The following is a 24,764-nucleotide window of genomic DNA, read 5'->3' on the forward strand; positions in this document are numbered from 1 at the left end:
TACAGTATGGTGCTGCTGTATGTGAGTCTCACAGCTGACAAACAACAAACTGCAGTTTATGCAGGCTCACTGCTTTAATGTCTAAACAATATCCTAGCTATCCCTTCTGTGCTAAAGAACAGTATTCGACTACGGCAGCATGAAGGCTCACAAGTTGCACCAAAACCTCCACTGCAAATAAACTGCCTCCTCTTCTCCTGGCAGCACCAGCATCCCACCGCACAAAGAACAAAACTCCTACCCTGCTCCTCTCCACCACCCGTCCCCACACACATTGCAGGTCTCTCGGGCAGCCACCTCTGAGACGAGACTGGAAGGAACAGCTTGCACAGGGGGTGGAAACTTGGGATTTATTCTGAAAGCTTCATGTGGCTGTGAACAGTATTTTTCCCTAACTCCAGTCATACACTCTACAGCATTTTCATCCCCTGCAGAGACAAACCATGCCATGGCCTGGTTCAAAGAAAAAAACAATGACCCATAAGCAGCTATTTACACCAGAACCAAATATGCAAGAAGAAAGAAAAAATATGCTATTGAGTACTGAAAAGAGCTTATATGTATCACCACGTATTCTCATACCAAGTCATCTTTTCTACTACACTGCAAGCAGACCAGGGAAACTACTGTTTCAAATTTCTCAATTCAGTGCCATTTAGGGAGTATCTAATCACAGATTTACTGCATTACCACACTTCTTTTTAAAACCTGCAAAGATTGCAAGACCACAAAATATGAATATATTAACTAAAAAATTAGGTCAATGCAATATTGAAGCAAATGTCACCCATATTTTACCTAAAAAAAAGTATCCATTTTGCCCATAAAGGATGCTTTTTACTATGTGTCTTAGAAATAATTAGAAAAAAAATCCACATGAAATTTCAAGCAAATGAACTTGCTGCGTACCCGGCCAAATGTTTCACGAATCTTAATATGTCAAATTTCACCTTTAGAATAAAGCCAGGAATCTTTTATAATTCATGAACTTGACACCAACTAAATCCATAATTTGCTTTCACAAATCTTGTATCAAGAATATGACTCTCTTTTCAAGTATCACTATCCAGTTATAAGCAATAAATTGTTTGCCTTAACTCTCCAAATCATCTCTAAGAAATACAACATCTAAAGAACATTTTTGAGGAAAAATATGCTAATCACTGAGATGTGGCCCTCTTAGGTAGTTAGAAAAAGACCTACTGTACATGAGACAAAGCCAGGTTTAGAATGACGCTTCTGCTGGTTGAAGAGTCACATGAACCATTCATGGGTGTTATTCATTACTTTGGGGTGGAATGTATCCTTTAATTTATTAAACCTTGGGAATGCTTGGGAATAGATAAATAATGCCCAAGCCACAGTCAAGTACCCAACTCTGTTTACTAGACCACCTGCTTACTATCAGCTTTAAACATGTGAATTCTAAAAAAACACACTTATCTTCTGATATGTAATTCCTTAAATAGCTAAAACTGTCAAGCAAAAAAAAGTCTCCCTACAACAAGCATGCTTCCCTAAGCTGAGCAAGAACACTCAATTAAATAAAATTTTTTTCACATGTTTAAATGACCAGTATTAAACTCGCACTTCCAAGTCCAAGCCTATTCAAAAGAAACTCACTGGTCTTTTGAAATTACGTTCAAAATACCATGGCTTCTGTTTGCAGGCAAGAAAAAGATAACTCTGGAAGGAAACATGCTGGTTTTCCTTATCTCAACTGAATAGTCATATTAACAGCTTCTGCAGTACTGCAACACCAACACTGGGTGACAGGATTAATGCACTGGAAAATGTCTGAACATACAGATAGCATATGAGCTAGCTCAAGCTTAGATGCAATGAGAACACTTTCAAACGGATGAATGAATGGTTAAATGAAAAAAAGGAAGATGAGATACACACACTCCCATACTGTGTCAAAGTCAGTGTGACCTTAAGAACTACCAGAGAGACAGATGTAGCATTTTTAGAGGATAAATGATCAGTGCTGTACCCTGTGGAGAGGGAACAAGCTCAGATAAAACCTTACATCCACAATTAAGAATGTGAAGAAAACGAGGTTTATTTATTCCTCTCCTAGCACCAGAAGTCCAAGCTATTTCCTCAAAATGAAAATCTTACTTCCCAAATGCCTCTTACCATCTGTCAAGCAGTTTTAGCTGTTCTCAAGAGGCTTCTTATGCTACTCTACATGTTACATCTGCAACAGATTTCCTTCTTGTAGAGTACAGATGGAATTAAACACTGTTTTATAACAAATATAGCAAAATACTGCTCCAGATTTCAATTGTGTACAATCCAGGACCAGTTACTCTGAATAAAACGCTTTTAACATATCTGCTGGTAATCAGTGGCCTATTATGAACACCATTTCCCAAACTTCACATGCTGCATTTACAGGATTCAACACTCTACACAAGCCTTCCTTTTAAAAGTCAGTATTAGTCTTCAGAACATCAAGCTCCACCAAGCTCTCTACCACGATATGAAATTACCAAAATGAGACAAATCACCAGAAAAGCATGCAATTTGCTGTTCCCACAAGCTGGACAAGCATATGTTTTGAGATAAAGCTACACAGAGCTGCTTCTACTGCATCTAAACTGATGGAGTTTCTTAGGCAGGGAAACTACCTCCTTGATCAGATGCTAATTCATAAAAAAATCTCCAAAACGATGCAGATTCTTCAAGTCCAGGGTCCAAATTAGTCCACAAGGCAGCAACGCTATATCTCCTCTAGTAATTATCAATGCCATGAAGTATTAATTTTTCAAAGTCAGTAACTTATTTTTTCTAATTTCTGGTTACTAGACCTTCTAATACCTAGAAAACTTGTGCAAGTCACACTTGTCTCAATATTTGTTCACACACTCTCAACAGAAGCAAGAGCCTTACAAAGCCCTTCACATAGCTCCAGCTTCAAACTCACAGTATGACCCTGCATTAGTGGGAAAGCTGCAGGCAGCAGAGGGAAGGAAGGGAACTATTGACCAGCTGAAGCTAAACACAGAGGTTACCAACTTTATCCAAAAGAGAAGAGAACAGCAAAAGAAATCACTCAAGCAAAACTCAGAGACAGTCCTCTAAACTGAATCAAAGGCTTTGGGAAAAACATTTTTTGTTGCTGTGGGTTATTTTTGTTGGTTGGGTTTTTTCAACAAAACAAATGACCAAAACTGCGCCCATAATTTCTTCTGTCTTAAACAGATATATATTTCTGAACTGTATTAGCATCAACCACCTGTTCTAACAGAAGCTAACTTCTGTCTAACAAAACAGAAAAGATTAACTAATTCAACATCATTATGACCACATCAGAACACTGGGGGGGGGGGGAAGCCAAACAGTAAAGGCAGTTCACTCAGGAAATCATCTAAAGAATCGTGTGACACTTAGAAGCAGTATTTTTAACTTCCTCAGCAATTCAACAAAACAGCCTAGGCAAAGAACTATGCTGCTTCACTCTTCCTGTAGAAACAGTTACTACACAAATATCTCCCTCAGAAAGGTTTCTGCTACTGCTTCTCTGCTTCCCAACCGTACATCTGCCATAGAAGCAAGATCTTCATTAACAGCATACTCTGTCGTGAACCACAATTTACCTGACCAAGATGTTCACATTACAGTTTGGAGAATAGGATCATCAACTTCTGTGTTTGTACTACTTTAATTACATTATACAGACTGGAGAAAACCCATACTTGTAGGGAGTAGGACTATGCTATTTTCTACAGCTATCACTACTTCTTCACTGAAGGTCTTTTTCTGTTTTCCTTGACAATTCTCCATTTTGTTGAAAAATAAAAATTGTTATTCTGTGTTTAATCATAAATGTGAGTAATGTAGAGCTTTATGCATGTTCATTAAAAAGAAACAAACAGAACTAAAACAAACCGCATTGCTTGGCCCATTGGGAAGTTTTAAGTATACAACATTATGTAATTTCTCCAACAAATTTATTTTCTGTTCTGAAACAGAAGACCAAGACACTAAGAGATAAGTTATCTGACAGACAGCCTAAAGCAAGAGGAATTACACGGCACAGGAAGGGAGAAGGGAGAAAAGAAAACTTAGAAAACTCTCCTGCATGCTTCAGGAAACAGAATTTGTGGGAAATGCAGTGGGAAAGCAGGTGGTAAAACAGTAATCAGTGAAGAGATGAAAGCCTAATAACTGACTCGACACAGTTCATTAAAACTTGGCTGAGTGTTCTATGCAAAAATTTACTGGACAGAGAGAAGCCTGGAACACAACTTCACAGAACACAAAGTATGCATAGTTTCTTTACTAGGTAGTTGCACGAACATTTATTTGAAAGTGTAACAGCAGACCAGGCAAAAGAAAATGGTTCAGTGCTTTATTGCCTCAGACCCTTCTCAATCACTTCAACAGAATTTAAGGAAAGGCAACCTAAAAATAATCAATCTTCAGTAAACTTCCCTTCCCCCAAAATTATTTTCCTTTCATTTCTGCATTTTATTTCTCTTTGGAGCAAAAGCTGAGATAATAGAGCAAGCACTATTAAAAGAACAGGAATACAGAAGTCTGACTTTCTGTCCCAATTCAGTTCTCTGTAAAAAGTGTACGAGTCCAGCATTGTTTCCTGCAACATCAGAAAATTCCTCCTTGTGTTGTAAAAGTTAACAAACATCAACAAGCATTTATGGAACAGAGTTTGAGGTGCTCTTGGGGTTTACACGTGCAGCAGAAATATGAGCTGAATGGCCCTTTACTAAAAAGTCATTTTTTAACTAATTTGACAAAGCAGCATGTCTAAAAGGAGCTCTTTCCCTGACCCATGAATAAAGTGGAAACAAATTTATTTATTGCCAGGTCTAAGCTACATCAGCCTTGACAAATTTGGTTTACTTACAACATGATTTTTACGGTCTTTTCTAAGCTAAATGATTCTGTGATCTTCACAACTCTATAACAAAAAAAAAAACAAAAACGAGGAGGCAAAGGGTCCCCAAGTGACCACAATCACACATCTCCTTTTTCCCCAAATAGTTTCAATTCTGACGCAGACACATCAAACAAGCATCTGGAAAGGAGAGCTCTATGGCCAGGTTTTGGAAAGTTGTATAATCACAAAACAAATTACTTCAAAGCTTAGGAGTTTTGATTAAAAACTAGTACATGGCTAACACGACAACTGACCTCAGAAGTTTGCAGGGAATTCTAAAACAAAACAGCACACAGAAAATTTCAGCAATCCCTTCTACAGCTACTTGATAGCCAAGAGTGCAATTATGTTCTCATATTTTCCGCATCATTTAAAACCAGAACTGTATCAACTCTAAATTCTCACTCGCCAAACAATAGACCTGACAAAGACAAGCAGGAAGCACTGCTCCTTACACAGTTCTGTTACTGCCCATCATGTTCACTGCGGACTAACAACTCAGTACCAGCTCCTGTGTTTTCAAAACTGAGGTTGATAATTAACAAGCATTAGCAGGGCCCCGACTGTATTAACACTTAACAGATCAAAGAGATCTATATTTCCTATGATTAAGTTGGAATGATTACAGTTATGGAAGTTGCCAGATAAAAATCAGCTGTTTTTAAAAGGATTCCTGACCTCAGTCCCAAGAACTCTGTTTTGTTTGGACAGTGGCAGCACGAAACACGTTAGAAACATCTTCAGTAACACAGTGAATTGATGGCTTTCCTCCTTTCAGGAGAAGAATTCTACAGCGCACTGCTATAACACACTGAAGACTATTATTTCAAGCAACCGCGTGAACCTCATCTGAACGATCACCGACTTCGTTGAGCAAAGCCCCCGTAGAGCCCAGGCTCTTTAGGAAGTGAGCCGCTTCCAAGGCCTGCTAATAGAGATACAGAAGCGCAGCTGGCAGCGCCACGGGACCGGGGACAGTAACTAGGTTTCGCTCCCCAGGGCACGGCTACAGCACAAGATTATTTTCCCAGTGTGAGGGGAAGGAGGTTACCGGCAGTCACAGCAGCTACATTTTAACTGCATCTAACGCGACCGGTTTCCAACGGCGGCCGGCGGGGGCGGGCGGGCCCGGGGTGTCCGCACGGCGATTGGCACCAGCCGGCCCGCGGCTCCGGAGCCCCCGGCCGCGGTGCCCGGCTCCGCGGGGCCGTGCTGCCGGCCCGACACCGCACCGAGCCGCCGCAGCCAGCTCAGCCTCGCCCGCGGGAGCCAGCCCGGCCGGTGCCGAACCCTCCCGGCGCCCAGCAACACCCACCCCCGGGAAGCGCCGGGCCCGGCGCTACCGGAGACCCCGGGGGGTTCCCAGAAAGCCCCTCCTTCCCGGCAGCCGGCGGGGAGGCGGCACACCCGGCAGCGCGGCACCGGCGTGTCACACGCCCCCCGCTCCCGTCCGCAGCCGCGGTGGCTGCGGCGCTGCCCCGGAGCCGGCGCTACCCTCACCTCTGCCCGCAGCGGGTCCGGCGGGAGGCGCGGAGAGGCGCCCGGCCGGTGCGGGTGGGCGGCGGCCGGGACCCCTGCCGTGCCCTCCGCTCCCCTGCAGGCGCGGGCTCCGCTGCCCCGCGCGGCACCGACCGCTGCCGCTGCCGCTCCCGCTGCTGCTGCCGCCGCGGCCGCGCCCGGTCGCCGCCTGATCCGCTCATCCGCCGCGGCGGGAGGCGCGCGCGCAGGCGCGGGCGGCGGCGGCCCCGCCCCACGGGAGCAGCGCGCGGGGACGCGCGGGAGCCGCCGCAGCGCCGGGGACGGTGCCCTGGGGCTGCCGGGAGCGCTCCCGCTCCCCGAGCCGCGCTGCTCCTGCCGCCGGGAGCCGCGGGCTGCGCCGAACGCAGGGGAAAGTGCGAGCGTAGGGAGCACGGCAGCGCAGGATCGGTCACCCGGCGTGGTGTTACGGGATAACTTAGGCAGCCGAAAAGTAGTTGAAGTGGAAATTAAATGCGGTCTGAAGCGTGCCTGAAAAACTGAGAAATGTGGTGTCAGATGAACATCGCAACAGGAAGCGCGCATTGTTTTTTTTCTTTTTTTTGTCACCTCAAAATGTGAGTTCTCAGAATAACAGAATCTGTTAGGTTGGAAAATACCTCTGAGATCATCGAATCCAACCTATGACCCAACACCACTATGTCAAGTAGACCGTGGCACTAAATTCAGCATTCAGTCTTTTCTTAAACACCTCCAGGGACGGACGGTGGCTCCACCACCTCCCTGGCCAGCCCACTCCTATGTCTAATCCCCCTTTCTATGAAGAAATCCTTCCTAATGTCCATCTTAAACCTTCCCTGGCACAGCTTAAGGCTGTGTCCTCTTGTCTTGCTGCTGGCTGCGTGGGAGAAGACTGACCCTCACCTGGCTACACCCTCCTTTCAGGGAGTTGTAGAGAGCAATAATATTACCCCTGAGCCTCCTCTTCTCCTAGCACTTTTAAACACGTCCTCGGTAATAAGAACCACCATGAGCTACTTACATACATTACTGTATTCCAAATAATATCAGCATGTACACCTCAGGTTGTTATTGCCTGCCAGTTGACAGTACTGAAAACAGTTGCAGAATGCAGAGCATCTTCATTCTATTTCAAGGGAAAGTACTGTCAGTATATTCAGAAGATATCTGGCACCTTCAGCGCTGACCCCCAACGAATGACTCAGAAAAGCTGACAAAGGATGAATGTTTCCAACTCCAAAAATAAGTCTTTTTGCTCTGTCCAATTTTCATAAAATCATCTGCTATATCTCAATTGTGTAGCAGTGTCACTAGGAGTCCATTATCTTGGGCTAATGTTCCACTCACAATCTTTTCATTCTGTTCCTCGGAATCAGAGTTAATTAAAAGGCTGACTATTCTTTCCTCAATACTTATTTATGCTTCTATAGAAAGATATGTACATGTTCCTGGCTGTGGAAGATTGCTTTGTCTTCTCAGCAATGAGGTATAAAATGTTGAATAATACAGAGAACATATCTAATGATGAAAACAAAATTGAAGTTTCTTTGTACAAAGCTTTTTATAATTAAACAATACTTCTTCCCAAAGGATGGCTCTGGAATGAGATAATTCACTCTGACAAGAGCTGCTCACCCAGGCTTTCTTACTGCAGAGCTTTAATTCACAAGGGTGGTTGTAGTCTACAGAACAGACTGACTCTAGCTTTGGGAAGCAGTCCTGCGCATGTGTGCAATTCATGACCCATTTATGTCTTGCCTTGTGATGGAGCAAAGCTTTAAAAGCTATTTTCAAGGACACCATATTTCACACCTTCACACTTTGAGAGCTCCATAAAAAACATGGAGTTCTTCAAGTTGTGGTAAACACCCACGGAGGGGTCACAGTTTCAGATACACAAAGTATGTGATATCAGGCTGTTCTGTGCAGCTGAGTGAGTATGCCAGGTGAATCCAAAATGCTTTTTGCTTCTCCTGGAGGGCACTGGTAAACTCTTGTTCCTTAGAGTGCTTTTCTAGCTTTATAGGGTTCTTGTAGTCTTGTCTGAGGTAGAAGGGGGAGACTGGAAGCACACCAAAGCAGCAAGAGTTTATGAAGAACTTAGGCCTCTGCTCACAGGGCTTACACTGAATTATATACATGCTGATGCTTTCATGGGTTGCACAATGCTGAATTATGTCTCAGATATTTTTCATTAAAGGATCTCTTTTAGGGAAAATGAGAGTGAAATACCCTTAAAGTACCACAGCTTCATCTCACTCCTTAGGACTATCAGATGGAAAAAATACTTAACTATCACTTCAAATACAGAGAATCCTAGAATGGTTTGGGTTGGAAGGGACCTTAAAAGGTCATGTAGTCCAAACCCCTTGCCAAGTGCAGGGATACTTCCACCTAGACCAGGTTGCTCACAGCCTCATCCAACATGGCCTTGAATGTTGACAGGGATGATACAACAGCCACCTCTCTGGACAACTTGTTGTAGTGTTTGACCACCCTTCATTGCAAGGCATTTCTTCTTTATATCTAGTCTGATTCTGCTCTCATTCAGTTTAAATCCATGCCCCTTTATCCTATTACTAAATGCTCTTGTAAAAAGTCTTTTCCCAGCTTTCTTGTAGGGCCCCTTCAGGTACTGGAACATCCTATAAAGGCTCCCTGGAGCATTCTCTTCATGCTGAACAGCCCCAACTCTCACAGCCTTATAAGAGATGTGCTCCATGCCTCTGATCCTCTTCATGGCCTTCCTCTGGATTTTTTCAGCAGGTCAAGATCCTTCTTATGTTAGGGATCCCAGAGCTAGATGCTCTGGACTAGGGAAAGCATTTTCCTGCACTGTATACATCTGTGACCAGGAATAAACCAACAGGAGGCCCACAGCTAGCAGAATAAAAGAATTATCTATCTTTTTTTCCTGCAGAAACACCACAACTACCAATTCTGTTAATATGAGGGTCAGAAAAAGGATGTGAAAACTGCTCCATGGAAGGGGAAAAGCTCTGTTCCATCTTTGACATAGGCTTTTAATTAATATAATTTTAATTAATAGGGCATATTTAATTAGTTTAATTTTAATTAATAGGGCATATTTCCAACCCATTTAAAACAGCAGGGATTCAAGTAACTTAAAGGGTTTGATGTTTGAGGTCGTCAGGGAATGGCAAGGACAGGACTGTTCCCTAAGGGAAAGGTGAGTGGGGAGCCAACATTGGTAAGATACTTGTCAGAGCAAGTACCTCACCATCCAGGACCCACTCTCACACTCAGTTGAGCCAGACAGACTTAGAGACAGGCAGAGTCAGCCAATCAGGCAATATCACAATGAAGACAGAGATCCAAGGTGAAGCCAGGAGCAAAATCCCTCAGTTGTGGTTAGGTTGAGGTCCAGCAACCACCAAGGCAAGGAGACCAGGCTGGTGTCAAGCCAGGAAGTCAGTCCACAGGTCAAAACTCAGATCAAAAATTACTATAGCACAGATTTAGCACTCTTCTAACATAGCTCAAATAAGAACTGAGGGCCCAGGGTTGTGCTTAAATAGAGCTCTTGGGCCTATCAATGTAAGTAAAAGCTGCAGATGAGGCTGCTTAGAGCCATTAAGGATTATTAGTGCACTCAGAAACACAAGGAGTTCATCTGGTCCCTTTTTTCCTTGCAGGATAAAATTTGCAATTACATACTGAAGCAAGCTTTTCACATCAGCTACCTGCAGCTGCTCCTTCCTGACTCAGCTCTTGCGAAAGAAGGGGTGAAATGGTGACAGAAGCGCTGTGTGCTAGACATGAAGCTGAGCCACAGGAAGAACAACTGCCACCTGGAGTGTGGGAGCTTCTGGCAGTGCCACCATCTCAGGGTTAGTTCCCAAGTGCATCTGTTCTCAGAAAACAGGATAAAATACTTCAGAGTTGGAGGTGAACAACAAAAAGGCAGAGTGTTTTGTTTTGTGGTTGTGCATATCTTTGATTATGATATGCACATGATTAGGGCTGGTACATGCTATAGGAACACAAACGAGCTCTGTTCAAAAAGAAGATAAGGAAATCTGCATTATTCTCAGATAACGTACTTGCAGAGTCGCTAGAGGATATTCATTGTAATCCTGCTGGGTGTTGTCTTATTATCTAGTGGTAACACACACCACATGGGGCTTTACTCTAAAAGAAAACAGAGAAAGACTAAAAGCAACAGCAGAGTCTGAAGTAAAGTGAGAATTCTGAAGTCCTGGCAAGGGAGACTTCTGAACATGCTCACTTTATTTTTTGGCTTCTCTGAAGTGGATAGCAGTTTCCTGCACATCTACAGGTGTAGAGAGCTCTAATAACTAGGGGAAAATTAACAAAACAAAACAAAAAAACCCAGAAATACTGTATTAAAAATAAGAAGAGGAAAAATACAGCAATTTTGTGTTTTCAGGGAAGCTGTCTTTCTTGCTCTCCTGGAAGTTTCAGCTTCCAGCATCTGTCAAAGAGAACAGAGGCTTTTGTTCTCAGCTTAAACAAAATCATTTTTTGTAAAAGTTAAGATGGAGACCTTCGTTCGAATTAACAAAACTTGGTCCTAACTAAAAAGCAGCAGGGGTTTGGCAGAGAAATAAAAAACTTCTTAGGTAAATGTGCACTTAAAGTGGTTTTAGCCAGTTCTGATGGAAAGCTCAGTTTTGAGTCCCTCCTCTATGGGAGAGCCTTAGTGCTGCTGATAGAGCCATCAGCTGTGTGGCCTCTGAGCTCTTGTGGCCTCACTGCATAGCTTCATGTTTTGGAGCAATTATCTGCATTCTGACATTAGCAAAATTAGAATTTTAATTAAATTTAGAAAGGATTATTACTGGGTGGCAAGTACATTGTAGGTGGTAGGAAACAATGTTTGGAAGTAGCCCTTTTATCATTGAGTTTGGTATTGCACACTTGTTTTAGAAGACACATTTTGAAGCTTTAAAACCACTGACATTGCTAATGGTTTGAATCTCTAATTTAAAGACAGCACGTTTATGCTAATTAAAAATGAGATGAAAATATTTCCTCTTTGATTTTAAAAGCTGTATGGCAGGTATCTGAAGTATTTCTTATTTACAATACTAATTCTCACTGTCTTCAATTTCTTCACAGTTATGAATGCTATCCTCAGGAAATTACTTTTGCTGCAGTAATCCATCATTTACCCCAGTCATTCATGGGACTAACATAAAGAAGGCAAACTTAGTTTTCCACTGTTAGAACACATTTTTATTTTATTAGATGCAGAACTACTCATTCTGTCACAGACCTTGGCACTGCAGAATGTTCTTCCTTCCTTTAGATCTAAGCTTGTCTCTATGAGATATGTCAGTCTCAATCTTCTGCATTATATTTAGTTATTTAGGACATGATGTTACAGGATTTTTAATTCAACTCAGGCATTTTTCAAGTACTCATGTATTTTTATTCTTTTGCATCACCAGTTCAAGTATTCTTAGCCCTCATCTGATTTGTCATTTCTGCAGCTTTCAGTATGCTCTTGTCTGACAAGTCCTCTTTAAATATCTGCTGTATCAGCTCCTCTTCTGTCTTGGAGAAGCTCCTTCCCCCCATGTGTCTGTTTTTAGCCTCCAACTTTCATGTAGACAACTTCATATTTCTCATGTACAGTGAAGTGAGCTTGATAGGATTATATTTAGCTGTATCAGTAGGATTTTAATCCAGTAATTGTGTTGAGAGGGAGTTCTTCCAGCAAGGAGACCTAATGCATCTATTTCACCTTCCACTTAGCTTACACACCTTTGTAGTCAGTTTTCTCAGAACTCTTTGTATTAGTTTTGGTACTGGGAAGAAATAGAAGACAGCAATCCATCAATTCTTGCACTAAATGGTAAACGTGAAGGATGTAAACCATTCACATTGTACGGAATGTCAGTTCTTTCTGCCTGCTGCTGGGAAGTAGTGAATGAACTCCTGATTTTGCTTTGCTTATATGCGTGGCTTTTGTTTTCCCTATTAAGACCTCTTTATCTCAACCCAAAAGTTCTCTCATCTTCACCTTTTGGATTCACTCCCCATCCCACGGAGTGGGGTGTGGGGTGTGTGAGTGAGCAGTTGCATGGGGCCAAGATGGTGGCTGGGGATAACCCATAGGCACAATTCCTTTACCACATGCCAATTTTTTCAGGAAGGAAGGAAGACATGTACACATTAAGATCAGGATGCTCCAGGTTGAACCTTCTTTTCCAGAATTTCTTGCTGATATGTTGTGTTTTTCTCAGTTACAGAATGGAAGAAAATATACTTAAAGTCATAAACCTGTCCTTCAAAAGGACAGAGCCTACTTGTGGGGGCAGGAAGGGACCTCTATAGCTGTGAGGCTTCTTTCTGGTCTCTTGTCAAGTCAGTGGGCAATATCTGCTGGTCTCTCCATTATAGGCTTTTTATCAAGGCTCTCTTTTCTGCTTCTCTGTCGCCTTTTGAGAGTCTTTTTGTTACCTGGGACGATTCTTTCACCCTTTTTTTTTTTTTAATAACTCTATTCTATATTGATACCAGCAATACCAGCCTAAATTTGGAAAAAGAAAGTTCATTTAACTCGGAGTGAGTCCAGGCCCTCCCTTCCTCAGACCTATTTTGGGTTGCTGGCTAAGCAAGCCTGTTCAGCTGGACCATGACAGGTATGAATATGGTTCCCCTGTGACAAGCTGTTGAGAATGATGCCTCAACTGAAGCAACAACTGCAATTGGTCCTTAGCAGATGCTGTCTTGCTGTAAGCCTCCCTCCTGACCCTTGACTGGCAGCTTGATTCATACCCTTAATGTATGCAGGTTTTATGTCTTTCTATTGTATGTCATTAATGCATAATCCATGAAACATATTCTATTTCCAGGCCTTATTTTAACCTTAAGCAGTGTTGATCATGTCTCAGTTCTTCTTTGCCTCCTTTTCTTGGCAGATAGCTAAGTTCACTTAGCTTGTAAATGCTTGGTCTCTAGCACATCATTACTGAATACAAAACTTATGTATTCACTGTTCAGGGTAGTTGTATAGTCAGTGCTTGGGGGATTTTGTCAAAGCAAGTGTGCTGTCACATTTGATTTCCTCTCACAGACAGACATTCATTAATTCAGTGTAAAGCACAGACATCTCTCAGAGTCTTGTTTGGATTTTTATTTAGCAGTAGTGCAATTGAATCAAGACTCCATCCACCTCTGCAAGTGTGTGTTGTGATTACATAGTCTCCAGCCTGTCAGAAGCTTATGGAACATTTTCTAATCTAAGGGAAAGGCAACTCAAAGGACTTTCTCTCTTTCAGCTCTTGTACCACACAGCTCCTGTGTTATCTGATACTTTGTTTATATCATAAGAAAGCCTGATGCAGAGAAAACTATGTAAAAGTAACACACTTCATGTGGTTTTAGGTCCTTTCCATGTCATGCAATTCTATTTTGCATTCTTCATCATGTTTTTCTTATCTTCTTAATATGTTAAAGGCCAGTGTCTCGTATCTGGTCTTTGACAGGCTGATCTTGATATGATGAGAGCTGTGTTTATAGATGTAAACATAACAAATGAAATATGATGTGTATGCTCACCATTGCCCCAGCTACAGGAAACTTCTTGTCATCCCTCTGCTTGCAGCCTTGCTGTCTGCAAATCTAGTTGGAAGTTGCCTAGATGGCTCTGCATTTCTGTCTTATGAAATATCTGAGCTGTCTTTTCCTTTTAGGTTTTGTGTGTGTACAGTTGTCATGAAACTTGTTCATGAGTAACAGCCTGAGTCCTTTATTTATTTGCAGAAGAGAATATATGTTATCAAGGATGAGGGAAATTCTAGAGGCCTGTGAAATGGAAATCATAGTGGCCACCTTTGAAAGGATGGACGGGGAGAAGAAAACAACCAAGGAAATTACCCTTAGCCCCTTTTTCCTTCCTAGAAACAGCCCAGCATAAGTTATCTATGTGTAGCCCCTAGAAGATAACAAGGTAATGAGCAACAGCTGGCATTAATAAATCAGAACAAATCATGTGGAATTAACCTCTTTTTCTCTACCCAAGGAATTTTCTGAATGGAAGGATGTCAATGTGATGTATTTTAAATTTGGTAATACCTTAGTAAGTACAAAGATACAGTCTACATACAGCATCAGTAAAGTGGGAATATAAGATACATTGAATTTTAATTTTCTGGTTTGATAAATAGAAAAGTTGACAGTGGTTCCTGTGGATTTTAGAAAATGGTTAAAGGTAATATAATAGTATCCTTTATTCCATGTACTTTATTGAAATAAATGTGAAAGCTCTCTGCTAGTGATAGTTACGCTGCTTTTTCCTCTATTTTTGCCTTTGTAAAGGCAACTTCATGAAGTCCAGCCAGTCCACAGCACTTATTTGCTGAAGCAAAGCATTCACACAGTGTAAGTTTTCTTCAATAACCATGAACACATACAAGTGAAAAAACCCACTGCAATTGGACACTTTATTATATTATTCTCCAGTGTGTGTTTCTGACCTGATTCTGAACTGTGGTACCTTTATACTACAGAAATGACTCTACCCCTTCCAAGTGAGTTTCACCAGTGGGAATGGGTGTAGATTTAAGCTTATTGCATCCTGAAAACTGAAAAACATAGTTTCAAGGTCTTGTTTTTTTCATGAAAGTTTTAACTTAGCAAATAGCTCCATTTAATAATTCTCGTAACTAAAAATGGCTGAGTCTAAACCTAGATGATTACTCTAATAAATAGTAGTGATTCTGAATTCGATCCTGCCTTCATGGGTAGGGTTCTGTTAAGTCAATGGAGTGATCATTACAGGATAACTGTGAATATTACCAAAACCAGCTGCTCCTTCCCCAGCACCCCTCAGAAAAGAACTGCTTGTTAGGAGAGTGTGTTCTGAACTGCTGTACTTCCCGTAAATGATACAACTGTGAAGTCTAGAATAAAAAACAAACAGCAGAGGGAGGCATACGAATAGGAACAGGAGAAAAAATGTGGACTTGAGACCTGAAAGCAAATGAGATGGAAATAGAGAGCATGTGGTGCAGTGGGACAGTGAAGGGCACAGCTGCGCAAGTGGGCGATGGGAGGTAACTGCTGGTAGGTACCCAGCCTGTGAGCCTCTGAGAAACCAGCCCATTGCTAGGATTAATGAAAAACTGAGGGGGAGGAAATTTTGAATTTCCTGGAATTGCAAGGAGGGGGGAATAACTGGGTTTGTTTGGTTTTTCTCTCTTCCTCCTGTTTCAGAGGGAACCCTCTCAACTCAGGGAATTTTTATTTATTTACTCCCAGTTAGCACCAACTACTGATAACTGATTCAGGTATTGGGTGGAAAAAAGAGGAAACATAATTAAACACTTTAAGAGACACCTTTCCTTCCTTAGGCTCTGCTTTGGCCAAACACCCCTCATGCTTTCATCCTAGGCTCCTATTTCACTGCAGGTCATGCAGTGACCCAGGGGAGGTAGTGTTTGATTGTCTGATGACTGCTCTCTGCCACTCTCCTCTCTACAGCTCCTTCCCTTCTCACTCTTTCCCTTCAGGCCTCTCTGGGACTACATATCCCCAACATTTTACATGACATCCCCAGCTGTAGCAGAGGTCTTTAACACCTTTTCTTTCTGGTAAATCCATGGTTTTCTCTGGTACTGCAAAAATGGCTAGGCAGGCCATAGAACTGTTAATACCACTATTCATACACATGCAAAAAAGTCTAAAAAAAAAAATGTTGATTTTAAACAATTTCAAACTAAAAAATACTAAAATGCTACTGATTAAATCCAACCCAAATCTAGGTGCAATTGCATGGTTTTGCCTCTAAATGCCCTCTCCTGTCTTCCATCAGATACAATTTTTGTGTCTACTAAAAGCAGACATCAGCCTATTGATGATGGGGAGAGACTGCCTCTTACTAAACCTATCTGCAATGTATGGCCCTATGTGGTGAAAACCAAAAACAAGGCAAAATACTTCCAGGTACTCTATCCCTACTAGTGCAAATACTTGTGAACAATAATGTAATCAGGTGGTAGTGAAGTTATTTTTGTCCCCAGAAGTCTAAGGTTTTTCTTGAAAAAGAGAGAAAGTTCTCACATACATGTTTTTATCTATCTCTGCAAATCATGTACTGTTGCAAACATTAGTTGTGATAACAGTCTGTGAGGATGGTGATGAGTTGTGAAAATGCCTTGCCTTCTTAAGTAATCTTAATCTAAAGTCTCAGAAGCACAAAGTTTTTCCTTCTATTGCTGCATTTGCAGAGACCTCAGGTGAAGGACAGTCTCAGAAATATGTTCCCCAGAAGTATATTCTTAGGGTGTTGTCAGGGTTTGGTGAGGGTTTTCTTTCTTCCCCTTGCTAAGTCGGTACCTTAATGCCACAATGCCTTAATGCCACAGTGTTTGTATTTTCTCATTTCCTCAATGTCAGGACTGTCCCAGCTTGCTCAGAATTTTTCAAGAATATTTGTCTGCATTAATGAAGATGTGCTTTACCTCTGGGCCCTCCCTTTGCATTTTGAATTATTGGACAAATTGTCTCTCCAATAAATTTCCACATTTGCTTCAGTGTTTTCCAGCCTGTAGTTTTCAAGAGCTGTAGGGATACACTCCAGTAGTCCTCTTGCTGGTTTAAGTCCCGAACTTGATGTTGCTTACTCAGATCCATGAGCCAGGGGCTGAGGATAGCAAAAAGACATCAAAACTTTCCATCCTGAAGTGCTAGAATAGGAGCCTGTCAAACTTCTGATTAAATTCCATGGGGCCAGGATTTTACCTTTATCTGAAAGCCATGGAATTTCTCCTTCACGGTCAGTGTCTGGTTAAGTAGATAGACCTGACCCTGAGCTCCAAGTCTAAGCAACTAAGTCAAATGTTTTGGTACAGTGGGACTCTTGTCTGAATTACTACAATTCAGACCCATCTCTGCTGTTCATAGGAAAAACAGTTTTGAAACACATGCTTTATATGTCCCAAAACACGGGCTGGTGGCCTTTCAGAAGCAATATGCATTGTGTTTCAAAGTAGAGTCCATTTGCATATTAATAGCAATATAATAATATAGAAATGTCCTCACAATATCTCTGAGCACTAAGTAAAGTACAACTGACCTTAGTAAGCTTCCACTGTAGCTCACAGCCGCCTGTGTACTGAAGGCTCCTCTTGCTGGTGTCAAGCCCAAATACAACGAATGGACTGTAAGGTCAGTGTATAAAGCTGCAGATGGCTCCTATAAGCACTCTCACTTATCCTCTGCACCCGACAAGGCATAAATCACTAGCACCATCTGCCTGCTATTTCTTTCAGCATCCTGGGCATTTTAGCTCATTAGGTGGTGGCAGGGGAACTCGTCTCAAGAAAGGGGTTTGCCAAAACGCACAAGACTTTCAATCCTCAGGAAGACCAATGCCTCATCATTTTGCTAGCAGTCGGTTGCAGGAAGAAATGCCTGCTTCATTTTGTGCTTTAATTGAGGTAGAGAATGGGCTATTCAAAAGCCTGGGGTATCAAGCAGGAAATCCTCATTCCCTGTTTTTCTGTGCTTCAGTGAGAGAGAGTGATGACAGGTTCATACCCTGGCAAATCTCACCATCATTCTGTTTGGCCCGGAGTCATTTGCAGTCACCCCTGTGCTTGCCTGCTTACTATAAATAACAAACAGTCAGAAAAAAAAGAATTCAAAGCTTCTTACTCTGTTGCTGGCAATAGGAAGCTATTTTCATGATGTTTGTTAAGTATTTTGGGCTTTGGCTTGGATTTCTACAATCATGTCTATAATAAATCACATTAAAGCAGATTAGTTCTGCTACATGCTGAGCTTTGTTCAAGGAAGTTTTTACTTGAGAGGGTGAACGGGGGCGGGCAAGACACCAGATGGGAAGGAGTATTCAACATTGTCTCAGCTACAGAGAGCAAGCAATGTGGAAAGATGCAGTCTGAGAGAGAAAAGGCTACAGGAAAGAAATAGGGTGAACAGAAAACATTAGGGTATATGGGGAAAAGAACTTGCAGATGAGAGGAAGACAACTGCAGCTGGAGCAAGACTAAACTGAGTGGCTGTGGGAGACAGGGACTCTAAACTGCTGATTTGGTAGGGGCAGGCTCAGGGAGAATTCTCATTTCTACTGCTGGGTGCAGGGCTTTTTTTCTAATTAAAATATTTACAAATTTTTCATGGTGGTGACCTTCTTAACATGATTTGGAAATGGAATGAACATTTTCAGTGTCTGAATGTTTTACTAGCAACTGTTACCTTTAAAATTATCCCTGTTTTGATTTCTGAAGGCACCTATTGTTTACTTACTGCTGCTCGCTGCTTATCCCCAGTTCAGGTACATTCCCTGTGCTGTGTTCAGGCAGCAGTCCTGATTCAGATGAGGAAGTGTACAGGGTGAGGACTGCATGTGGTCAGGCACTGAAACAAGCCAGCAAAGGCATCCTTCTCTTGCTCCTTTCCTGGCTCTGCCTGCATTTCTCAAACACTAGTGTTCTTCCAATGCCAGTTTTTGGGGATGTGTGAAGCTGTGTGCATAAACTTGAGTGGTGTTGAGGTTCATAGGTGCCTAAGGAACAAGAGTGATCAAACAGCTATAAAACAAGGATGTGCTTAGCCATTTCACTCACAGGCCTATGAGAGAGAATGCATTTTTCTCCGACCTTGGTTTCCAGAATGATGGAAGCATTAGCAATGGATTCCTCAAAAGAGATTTTTGCTGTTTTGAGCACTACCAGTAAGGTATTTCAAGTCTTGTCCATATATAGAATTCAATGAGATTTTTAGAATTGGTTTAATTATAGCAATGCGGGTCAATATGTATATAGCCCAAAGTTGTTCTATGTTGATTTTTATCAAGTTGATTATCCAAACAAATAACTGATAAAATCTGTGTGGGTGTCTGTTATAGGGGTGTTACATCAGATAAACCTGATGTAACAGGTAAGTCATAACAATATAAGTCATAATTTAGCTGGAGTAATATAGGTGCGTCTGCAAGCAAGATTCCAGTGTGGATTTTCTATCCTCACTTGAAAGTCACAAGAATTAGCTGTTCAGTTTCTTCCAGTTTTTTATTTTTACATCTTTCCTGCATCTTCTTGCATATATGCATTTTAAATTATTTACAATATTTCTTTCTGATACTCCCTGAGAAAAACTCCCATATTCTTGTTTAGAATACCTTATGGACACCAAGGGACTTATTTTGGTGCAAACTATTTTTCTAGCTTTTTTTTTTCAATTCTGTGAATTGAAAAAGCCGCAATTATGTGGCTTTAGATCAGAAGAACCTATTTGCATTAAAATGTAAAGCATCAAGAGACTCCAGCATTATATTCTTATCTAGTTGTACAGCGAAAAGAAATTCTAATCTGCAGCAGTAACCTATAAAAAGGAAAATATCCTGCCTAACGCCCAACGCATTTTAGTCAGGCAGAAGTTTTATGGTAACTGCTGGATTGCTGCAAGTGCACAGAATAGAAATCAGTGGAGGCGCATCTCACAACTACCACTACAGGCTGTAACTTTGTAATAAAATCTCCCAGAGCCCTCATTCCCTGTCAGCACATGCTTGACTTCCATTTTGCAGAAAATTCCCTAGAACTCAATGATCTGCCAGAGTTAGATTATTCCATCTTTGGATACACTGCAGAATACATATTTTTCTTTCATTTTTTCTGCAGCTGTCCAGGAAGGAACAAGTGGTGGGCTGGTGGATTTTCACCTTTTCAAATAAAGGATTTTGGATTGTTAGACAACGGTCCTTTTACATGATTCTGTGTATTATTCTAGGTATAAGATGAACAGAATGCAGAGTGAAACCCACTGTTTTCATTTTTGTACTTGAAGAGAGAAATAATAATGAGATCAAAGATACTTTAGCTACCTTCCTGGCTTTTCATGTGCTCCTTTTTTTTTTACTGTTTCATAATGCAGACAGCTATATATTAGGCTATAAATCATTCTGCTTCTTTTGATGATGTTACTGCAGATGACTAAAGCAGAATAACCGTTAAAAATATGGGTCACGATGCTTTTGGTTGTCTTGCTTTTACACATGGTAGAAAGAATAAAATGGTATTTTTAAAGCCTGTGACTTGCAGAGTTCGACTCTTAGATTGTATATCGTTATAAATAGCACTTAAAAACTGGTATCTAGATAGGTATATGTTGGACATTGGGATTACATTTGGGGCTTAAGTAGTGAAACTGAGGAAGAATAGAGGAAAAAACTTCTCTGTTTTCCTAGCTTCCTGGTGGTTTTTGTTATGCTCTATCATAGCACAAAATCTAGGGTTACCTGCAAGAGAAATACTACTACTATTTACATGGGTAAAAGGGTAAGTAGAGTTGCAATAAATGTCTGTGAGACAGCCAAGCTCCGTGTGACCCCAGCAGACCTATCCAAGAATGCGTTCCTGGTGTCTTTGCTCTTGGGCTTGCTGCAGGAGCCAGGATGGTGCTGCTGGAGGAGAAGCACAGAACAGGGCCATAACTGTTGCTCTGACTCCAACCAATGCATCCATCAAAGCCTTGGCAGATGGAGCCAGGATGCAAGATCAAACCTGTAGGCATGTATGTGTGCTGGCATCTATGAGCTGGTGTCCTGTGTTTAACACAGGGCACAAACACCGTGTGTGAGGGGTGGCAAATATGCCAGCCTTCTGTCTTCTTTAATGGGGGCGTGCCATTGAGTGCACTCACATGGACAGGAGTGTCACCATAATGTGTTCGTTCTTCAGATAACTTGAATTGTGCTGAAACAGATAGCAGGCTGGAAAGATGGACAAAGAGAAACTGTTACCATGCCTTAAATATCTAATGGGCACATGTTCTGTACTAGTTTGGGGTCTTGAAGAAGGCTGGCTGTGAAAAGCATCCCAAACAAATGGATTCTTGGTGAGATATCTTGTCCCCCAAAACAGCCAGCCCATGTTAGTCCTCCACAGCACAGAACAGGCAGTGCATGGGTCAGTGCTGCATTTGCTGTGTGCTTTAAGAAAAAATGGTGTCAAACCTCCCAGCAGGTAATGGAGTTCAAAGGCTTCTCCTTGTTTTCAGTCTTTGATGGCCTCTAAACAATGAAAAAGTGGCTGCTGTGACAAGGGCTTTGCTCAAGTGCCTCAGTTCACCTGCAGTACTGACCAAGATTTGAAGAGCTGACTAAAGCCATTCCTGTTCCCAGACAAAGGCACAGGTAGAATTGTTGGTCTTGCTTCCTAGGAATAAGGTAGTGGGAAATTGCAAAGTGATAAGTAATGAGCGATACTGGATTGGTGTGCTACTATTGAGTTAATTTGCTTATATTCTGTTCTAGTCATCATGAAAACGCTGCTTTTTAGAAATGTACTAGATCAAGTCACCTTATACCTCAAGAAGTAATAAATTATGCTGAAGTCAGATTTTTTTCCCCACATGCAGCTTCTAATTTGTACAAATGACGTTAGACTGTGTTTGTCTCACTGTGAAACAGAAGTGGGAATTAAAAAACAGAGTTAACACCAGAGGTGTTAACATGTGTATGCACATAAATGACTTAGACAAATTTTTGTTCACACAGGAGAATTAAACCATCTTAAACTTTAAAATTAAAAAAAAAAAAGTACTGAAACAACATTGAGACAAGAACACATGAGATGCAGGAAGAGGAGTAGTTAACAGCTGCAGGAACCAGAGCGGATTTTCTTCTCTCCAGCAGATGGCAGAATTTTCTCAGCTACAAACAGGCAACAGGAAGCTGAATCACCTGAAACCGAATCTCTAAAGAGGCAACATCCAGCCTTTTTTGACTTGCAGATCCCTGAAAAAAACTGGTGGAGTTAGGAGTTCAACAGATAACAAAACAGATAATCTCTTCTGATGGAAGAGATATGGAAGTCATCTGGCAGGACAGCTAGCAAAAGTCCATGTAGCTCAAATTTACCCTACAGCTGAATTGTCATAGCTCGTCCATAACACGTATGAAAGCCCACAGAATTTTTCCACATAGCTTTGACATGCAGTTTAGGAAGTTCAGACATGCAAGTGTGCTGAGTAGAAGGGTAGTAGAAGGATATTCCAGTTTCTCTGATAGCTCTCAACATCTATTTTCAGTCACTGATGAAGGTAGGATACTGAGCTAGATAGACTTCATATGACATCACATGGCTGCTCTTATGATATTTGGCTATGCGACTTACTCTTGTAAATTGTTTAAATAATGTGAGAAAATAATATTTTGCTACAATGTTATTTAAGTCCTTATTCCCCACTGTGTGGTAAAGCAACTGCTGGGTAAGGCAGAGAGGTTTAAACTCTAGGCATCAATACATTGTTCTCTCTACATCTTTTGGTAAGTCACACATCAGTGAATTTTTCAACTTTCTACCTGAAAATTGGGTGCAATGCCCTCAAGAGAAAAGGTTATATTCTTTGGATCAATTTGTTTTTATTATGTGCTCAGATACAATGGAGAAGAGTTAGAATGATGGCTAGGGAGATGGACTGTAAGCATGAACGCTTGATCTAAGTACATCCTTTTAGCTAAACTTTGAAATAACTCCTAAGATCTCATCTTCTAGCAAACACTGCCTTTTAGGTTTTCTAATGCTAACCATTCATTGTTGGTTTATTGTTGAAATTGTTGTTTGAGGGTTTAGAAACTTCTTTTAATAACCTGAGTAGGAAGGGTTTCCTTCCACTGGGAAAGCAACTAGTTATCAGGTACTCATGTAGCTCATGCCAAAATTGTTTTTTTTTATTGTGTTTCTTGATTTTTATGATAAATAAATAGAATGTTTTTCAGCTACAGAAATATGTGGTCAAATAAATTTTTTTCAGACTCTAATTCTGGCACATTTCTTATCTGATGTCCTATTCTTCAAGTCAACCCATTAGAAGTGATGGGCAGAGTGCTGTTCCCTGCTCCACTACCAGCCTCTGTCTGCCTCAGATTGTAGCCCAGTTGTGAAAACCTACAATGAAAGTTAAGGCTTCTGCCTGTGCTTTCTTAATACAAGCAGAATTTTAAATAGATGAGAATTCAAGAACTTTTTCCCCCTCTCTTTGAGAAGGTAGTAGGAGAGAATTGAATGCAGTGTGGTTCTGCATTAATTCATACATCCTATTCAAAATCAAGGTCAGTGGAACAGAGAGAGTCACTTAAAAAATCAGCTGTCATATATTTCTTCTTCTTCTAATAAGCCACATTAAATAAGAGAAAGGAAGTATAATTCATGTCTCTGGATGTGTAGGTTCTATTTATGCTCTTTGGTTTCTGAGTTAACATTGTCATGTATCTTTTGTGCAGGTTTAGAATTTGTAGATTAGCAGAATTCAAGGTTTGCCATAATACTTCTATTAGCAACCTCTGAATAGATAGATATTCAACCATCTGTCATGGGCATTGTTTACAAGGTGTCCTAATCGCTCCTTCAGCTCTAGGATGGTAAGAGACCCTGAATAATTTTGCTGTGGCTTTTACTGTGTTCATTCCCAGCCATCTGCAGTCCCTGGAGCATCATGGATGTCCCCAGAGCTTTTAAACCTATTTTCCATCTGTTGCCTTCCCACCTATCAGCAGTACTAATATGGCCCAGAAGATTGTGCTGCTCTCACTGACAGCAAGTGCAACATTTGAAGCCTTCTGTTGTGTGCTGGTGCTGCTGGGAGCTGGCAGGCCAGCAACAGGAATTAACAGCTTCAGAGCCCTGCAGATTAGAGTTAGACTCAGAATTAGACTATGGTCAAAGCCATGTACTAGTTCTGGGAATTGAGAACCTCACCTACAACCTTAAGGGTGCTACCAGGACCTGACACCTGAATATTCAGAGTTGTGATTCCCTTCACCATGAGCAGCTGGGCAGAGGGCAGAGCCTTGATTCCATTTTGCTGTACTCACTGGTCAGACCAGCTGAGACAGCAAATCAAAAGCAATTTACTGCCCTGCAACCTGGGAATAAGGAGAAGGAGGGAGGGTAAAGGTGAATTTGACGTGTCTTCTGGGCATAACTATCTGCAAGATGGCCAGTTATCCCCTCAGTTGCTCAGGACTGAAGCCACAAGCACAGCTGACCTCTGCACAGTGCAGAGGGAGTGGAGAATGGAGGCAGATCGTTTCTTTTGCTTTGGGGGACGAGATAATGTTGGAGATGGAAAGAAGCTCTCAGATCTAGTAAAGGGAGTGACTTGGGAATAATACCCAAAAAAGGAAATAATACCTATTGATTTAGTAATCATACCTCAGGCCTGGGACACGATATTAGAATTTATTAATCTTTCAGCTGTGCGTGCACTTTGGTAGTTCATGGTTTCCGTGCAAGCTCTCCTTTTCTTGGTGCTTCACCTTGTATGTTCTATATCAGCCACGTGGGAGGAAGACTGGAGAATGTCTCCATACTTCCTTTGCACACCAGCCGCCCTGGCA

General features: G+C 41.5%; 2 protein-coding genes across 3 annotated transcripts in view; one reads left to right on the forward strand and one right to left on the reverse strand.

Annotated features, from left to right (window-relative positions):
• Positions 1–6,559, reverse strand: part of OSBPL8 (oxysterol binding protein like 8) — an 85,662-nt gene extending 79,103 nt beyond the window's left edge. For both annotated transcript variants that reach the window (XM_068999348.1, XM_068999336.1), the window contains exon 1: positions 6,410–6,559. The gene's annotated coding sequence lies outside the window, so the exon portion shown is untranslated. The remainder of the gene's footprint in view (positions 1–6,409) is intronic.
• Positions 6,560–10,028: 3,469 nt separating this feature from the next.
• ZDHHC17 (zinc finger DHHC-type palmitoyltransferase 17) overlaps positions 10,029–24,764 on the forward strand; it is a 116,790-nt gene continuing 102,054 nt past the window's right edge. The window contains exon 1 of the mRNA XM_068999429.1: positions 10,029–10,257. The gene's annotated coding sequence lies outside the window, so the exon portion shown is untranslated. The remainder of the gene's footprint in view (positions 10,258–24,764) is intronic.

Source organism: Aphelocoma coerulescens, chromosome 1A (genome assembly GCF_041296385.1).
Source record: "Aphelocoma coerulescens isolate FSJ_1873_10779 chromosome 1A, UR_Acoe_1.0, whole genome shotgun sequence".
NCBI classification, from domain to species: Eukaryota; Metazoa; Chordata; class Aves; order Passeriformes; family Corvidae; genus Aphelocoma; species Aphelocoma coerulescens.